Source organism: Aedes aegypti, chromosome 2 (genome assembly GCF_002204515.2).
Source record: "Aedes aegypti strain LVP_AGWG chromosome 2, AaegL5.0 Primary Assembly, whole genome shotgun sequence".
Classification (NCBI taxonomy): domain Eukaryota; kingdom Metazoa; phylum Arthropoda; class Insecta; order Diptera; family Culicidae; genus Aedes; species Aedes aegypti.
In genome coordinates, this window is record NC_035108.1 from 370,389,080 (window position 1) to 370,396,072 (window position 6,993).

The following is a 6,993-nucleotide window of genomic DNA, read 5'->3' on the forward strand; positions in this document are numbered from 1 at the left end:
CTCGGGCGAACACTCCAGTTCTTTCGAGTCTCGGCGGGGACTACGACAGGGCGACGGACTTTCGTGCCTGTTGTTCAATATTGCGCTTGAAGGTGTCATGCGGAGAGCCGGACTTAACAGTCGAGGCACGATTTTTACGAGATCCGGACAATTTGTTTGCTTCGCGGACGACATGGATATTATTGGGAGAAAATTTGAAACGGTGGCAGATTTGTTCACCCGCCTGAAACGCGAAGCAACAAGAGTCGGGCTAATGGTGAATGCGTCGAAAACAAAGTACATGCTGGTTGGCGGAACTGAGCGCGACAGGGCCCGCCTAGGAAGCAGTGTTACGATAGACGGGGATACGTTCGAGGTGGTGGACGAGTTCGTCTACCTTGGATCCTTGCTGACGGCTGACAACAATGTTAGTCGGGAAATACGAAGGCGCATCATCAGCGGAAGTCGTGCCTACTATGGGCTCCAGAAGAAACTGCGGTCAAGAAAGATTCACCCCCGCACCAAATGCACGATGTACAAAACGCTCATAAGACCGGTAGTCCTCTATGGGCATGAGGCGTGGACTATGCTCGAGGAGGACTTGCAAGCTCTTGGGGTTTTCGAACGCCGAGTGCTAAGGACGATCTTCGGCGGCGTGCAGGAGAACGGCGTGTGGCGGCGAAGGATGAACCACGAGCTCGCTCAACTCTACGGCGAACCCAGTATCGTGAAGGTAGCTAAAGCTGGAAGGATACGCTGGGCAGGGCATGTTGCAAGAATGCCGGACAACAACCCTGTAAAGATGGTGTTCGCCACGAATCCGGTCGGAACAAGAAGGCGTGGGGCGCAGCGAGCTAGGTGGATTGACCAGGTACACCAGGACCTGGAGAGCGTGGGTCACAGTCGAGGATGGAGAGAAGCGGCCATGAACCGAGGGAATTGGCGAAATATTGTTGGCGAGGCTTTATCAAGATAATTGATGTAAAGCCAAATAAGTAAGTAAGTATCTTCAATGCAAGGGTGATTTCTTCATCTTGGTCAATCAATCAAAAATCTTGACTTGACAACTCTTCGGTGGTGCGAACAGGATCAATTTATATAATTTGTTCTTATTATTAAAAGCTTTTTTTAATGTATCAATATATGATATTATTGCTTCGTACTGCGATAAGCACAATAAAAAATTTTGTGACGTTATGCCCGAGAGCCACTAGTTGTTCTAGAGATATTTCCTCTCTAAATTACAAAAAGGGATGAATGAAGATGTACTTTTAACAACAGTCAACTCTCCTTTACTCGATATTGAAGGGACCATCGAGTTAGGAAGGTATCGAGATACAGAACACATATTTTTCAAATTTTGAATGTTTTGTGGATTTCACAAAATACATTTATAATTATTATTTCAAACTGAAAAATAGTAAAATTTTGACTCATTCACCTAATTTACACCTTTTGAACAGTCAACAAATATTTAAAATTTTATCACCCTGAAATAAGTTAAAACCCTTAATTTTACTATAAGCATAATAATAACAATCAAATTTTTGGAATTTATTAACATTTAGAGGATATTTGAAACTTTTTTTGAAAATATCGAGTTAGAGAGGTAAACTTGCATTTGATACTGGCCAGTAGACCGGATATACCAGTTAATGTGGGAAGGTATAGGGGTAAGGTAATTTCATTTCATGACTTGCTTTTTGGTTAGCAGACTGCCTGTATATCAGGCGTAAGGAAAGGCGTGCTAGAATGATTATGGAATGGGAGCGTACGGAAACAGTTTCTTGTCCGTCTCTGGTTCTAGCGATTGCTATAAACAAAAAGAGTGGAAGACAGAGGCAAGTGAAAGATACAACTACTAGGTGTTTGAAAAGGGATGGGCATGGGATTGAGCCTTTGACCTTCTGCTTATGAAGCAGTAGCGGTGGCCATTAGACCACCATCAAGTCTAAGCGCTGCATATACTAGGATTGAAAATTTATTTGAGCCGTCTTTTTTTGTATGAATATCGGGATAGCACCTGTAAGAATAAAACTTATATTGAATTTGAAATAGTGAATCTACACAGAGGGGGCATTGTAGGAATCCACATTAAAGGAAACCAGAGGCTTGGGATTTCATCAATTTGGGGGTGTTGTTGAAATATGTTCAGTAAGTCAAGGACTATCATTGTTTGAGCTAGTTGATTTGATATTTTGCCACTAGGCTGCGCTAGTGAACATGAAATTTTTGTTTCGCAGATATTTCAGTAGCCTGACCACTTAGAAGTATGGCGTCTTCTGTAGAGATGTTCGGTAGCTCAAGGGCTAACATTATTTGAGCCAAGAGATTCGAGATTTCACCACCAGGCGGCGTTAGTGAGTATGAGACTTTTGTTTTACAGATATTTCAGTAGTCTGGCTTCTTTAAAATATGGGGTCTTCGGCTAAATTGTTTAGTTAGTCAATGGCTATTCTTTTTTGAGCCAGTTGATACAATTACCACCAGGTGGCCTTTGTCAGCGTGAAATTTTTGTTTTGCAGATATCTCAGCAGCCTGACCACTAAAAAAGATGGCGTCCAACATTATTTGAGTAAAGAGATTCGAGATTTTGCCACCAGGTGGCACTAATGAGCATAAACCTTTTGTTTTGCAGCTATATCAGGAGCTTGACCATTTAGAAAGATGGGGTTGTTGTTCAGGGCTAACATTGTTTTAGCCAAGAGATTCGAGATTCGTGCACCAAGTGGCGCTAGTAAGCATGAAACTGTTGGCAGCTTTCATTTTTTGCAGCTTTCGCTGCCTCAATTTAACTGTTACACAGCAGAAATTAAAAAATCTTTGTTTTTAGCGTTAACATTGTTTGTTGAGGTCTATTTTCCTAAGAATTTTCCTGAATACGCCATCTTTCTAAGTTGCAAAGATCCTGAGATATGTGCGAAGTATTAAATTCCATGCTCACTAGCGCCGCCTGGTGCCAAAATTCCAAATTTACGGCTAATATAAAGTTTGCCTTTGAGCTACTTATCAACTTTACCGATGACGCAAGAATAAAAGTTTGACTTTGACTAACACTATCTCATGGCCAAATTTCATATATCATGGCCAATACATAATAACAAGCTAAGAGCTACTTCACAGCTGTACCGAACATGCCATTTTTCTAAGATATCTGCAAAACATAAGTTTTATCAACTACCAAAAAGCTAAACATTACATATAATTTGCAATTGGATTAGATGGACAAATTGATGTGAAGATTTGCGAAAAAGTTACACGTCTTCTCAGTGAGAATCGAACTCACGACTCTCCGATCTCTAGTTGGGGCGCGTTACCACTACGCCATGAGAGGACTCATGAACGCAGAAGTTAACCTGAATTCGATTTCAGCTCATCAAGTAAATCAAGGGCCACCGATTTACTGAACAATTTTGCCAAAAAGCGGTAGCTAGGATTTTATTCTGAAGGAAGCCCAGGAGGATGAGGGGGTGGTTTTGGAGTAATGTCGGTCGCAATAATTCCGATTTTTACAAATTTCGTAGTTTGCATAGGTTTTGTAATGATTTTATTTGTTACGATGTGATGTGAATTGATAGTCCAGTAAAAAAAATCCTCCAAAGAACTCACATGGACCCATGTGATTTTTTCACGAATATTTGTGAGGGTATTTCACCACATGCTTTTAATAAATGCTCTGAAAATTCTCACCGGGAGTTCTTTATGTGTTATTTTCAAACTATTTCAGTGCTTTTTCAAGGAACTTCATTACCAGTATTCACTGAGTTCCTCTTGGGATTCCCACAGAAATTCATTTATATTAGTCTTATAGTTGATATTCAACAGGTTTTTCTGGAGTTCGGCTTGGCTTTCTGATCTCACCAGAATATTTCTCAAGAGATTTATATCAGATTGATAGAACAATCTCTTATATGATTTCGCCAGAGAATGCCTAAGAAATTCTTTTAAAACCCTCTTCTTACTGACATAAAATAACATTTGATAGTTGTAAATATCATCCAGTAATTTCTCTAAAAATTGGTCTAGAAATTTCTATAATTACTAAAGATTTTTACAAGAAATCGTACTAGGAATGACTCTCTTCAAAATCGTTTTCAGGATGGATTTTTTGTTGAAAATTCACTAAAAAGTTCACAAAGTTCACTAAAAAACTTCCAAAGATGCCTTTGAGGTTCTTCCTAAAGTTTCTCTTCAGATTTCTCTCGGAATATCTTTGAAGAATGCTTTAAAATATATCAGCAGAAATAATTTAGAATTTCCCGCAATAGAAAAAAACATTAAATGATTATTTCCTAGAGGAATCAATGGACTCCCAATTGTTTACAAGATTTTTAATGATCTTTAACACATGATTGAATTGTTGAAATGTTCTTGGTGATTTCTCCGCAGATCTCTCTGCATTTTTTCGCAGAAAATTATTTAAGTGCTACCTCTAGTGTTAAGGTTCTCTAAAAATTATTTGGATGTTGCTCCCTCACAGTGTTTCAAAACTGTCCCGAAAAAATATACATATAAAATGTCTAGCAAAATACAGCTATATGCGAAAATACTCAAAAATTCCGATAAATTTGTTCAAACTCAAAGATTTTCCTATGAGATTAAGTCCTAATATTCTTCAGTAAAACCTGCCAGAGATTCATTTAAATATTGATGATTTGGAACGATTTCATAAATAACTTCTAAAAATCCATCCAGTCCTCATTTTTTTTTCAAAAATTACTCCAAGAATAACTTTAAAGGTTCATTAATGATTTCTTCACAATTTTTCTTACGAAAGACTCGATACATTATTCCGAGTATTTCTTATTTTTATGGATTAGATGAGTAACACATAAAAAATAAAGTTAATAGTTTCTATGTAAATTTGTAGGATGATTCGGTGAGGAATTTCAGCTAAAATTGAGTTCGAAAAAAAAAATACAAAATTAATACCGTTTAGTCTCAAATTTCGAACAGACTCATATTTCGAACACTCGGTTTTTGTATGGCGATTTGGATGAAATGTTTCGCTGAAATATGCCACCAAATAACAAGGAAATGGCGTTCAATTGCAATTCAATTTTAACGTCTCCAATATAATTTATACCGCGGGAGTAAGGATGATTCTCTAGTTTGAGACCAGTAGAACAAGCTCAGGTAAATTTATTTGCGAAACTATTCATTTGAATACATTTTATTCGTGCTGTTCGGAATTTGAATCAAGGTGTTCAGAATATGAGACTGAATGAACATAGTGTTCGGCATTTGAATCAAAATGTTGTTCCATACTTTAACTTAAAAACAAAACTAAAACTAATTGAATCAACATTATTATTGGTACATCCAAAAGCTAACAGTTAGACTTTGTAAAGAAATTGAAATTTACACAAATATCAACCAATTCATGCCAACCAGATGCATTTGAAGTCACTGTTGGCCTTAAGTGTTCGGAATATGAGTCAAAACGGTACAAAAAAAAAATACGAAAATATCAATTAATCAAATAAAATTTGATTAGATTTTGCATATACAAAATTAGAATTTCTCTAAACTTAAAGTGTAGTTTAATAATTCACCGTAGAATTTCTATAAATTCTTTAGGAAATTATTGCCGATATGTTGAACAGAAAAGCTGAAACAATGTTTGTAGGACTTGGTACCGAAATTCATATTTCTTGTCTTCGTTTTTCATAATGATCAATTATTTGAACAGTGGCGTTCATACGGATGGAATTATTTATAATAGTATTTGAATCTAACATATTGGTAAATTTTCTGCAGGAACTCCAAAGATCCCTTATGATTCCTGATGAATGGATTGAAACAGAAACAGATTTTTCTTTATAGCAGAATTTCTTTTTTTAAATCTGGATTCTTACGAATTTTGCCAATAAGTTTGCAGGAATTCTGCCTTGAAATTGCACAAAAATGCAATCCCATAATACGAATTATACCAAAAATTTCTAAAACAATTTCAGAAATACTTCAAGGAAGATCATTACAAATTTCTTTACTAATATCTTAAAAACATGTTTGAATTCTAGCAGGACATTGACCTTCTCAGTTAGCGTTGGAATATGCACCCTTCTTTACTTGATTTGCGGTTATTTCAAGTTTCACCATCATCGGCATTTTGGGACAAATGTACTTACATATTTTGTCGAGGATAACCTTATAATCTGTAATATATTCTTCTTTTAATTGCTTATCATTCTTTTTAGTTCAGCACCCAGTCTCTAAAGACTATTGTTGCATCTGTTTGAACTGCATCACTTTTCGGGGAAACGAGTTATTCGGGGAAATGTCTTTTGAGGAAATAGGTCATTCGGTAAGCTGTCATTCGGGGAACTGACAGTAGCACAATCATGTTAAGCAGATGTAAAATTGTTAAACAATAATTTCCCATAAGATTTTGGTTGGTGAATCACGAACACATTTATTTTGGATTTTCAAACCCACATTTTTCGTCTTTTGTCCTTACAAACGATTTGAAAATGGTATAGGCCGTGTTCTTTGGCCAATCCATGCACCCGCATAGATGACCAAGTGGTTTATGGATGGCCCCTTAGATGGTTTGCCTGAGAAAAGGGAAACAAACACTCGCTTTTTAAAATGTTTTTTTTTCTGACTCAAATCCGATTTTATTCGCTTGAGGTCCATAATAATATTTTTTACCAAATAATATTTTGGGTGAATTGACGTCTGTGTCCGGAATTCGAAGTTTCTGCAAATTCGAATCAGATCAGTAGGTAAATTTTTTAACGATAAAAAAAACAATGTTTTAAAACGTTTAAAAATCCAGTCCACAGGAGTCTCAAAATCGAGCGCACAGATTTCCACAGGGATCTACATAGATATTCATAAATATTTAATCTACAGACAGAGTTTCATAAAGCTCCTCACAGAAGTCTCCACAGGAATATCCATAGAAGTCTTCAAAGAAATATCAACAGAGATCTCCGTTGAAATCTCCACAAGAGTCTTCACAGAATTTATAGAAGTATTTTTAGCACAAGCATCCATAGGAGTTTTTCC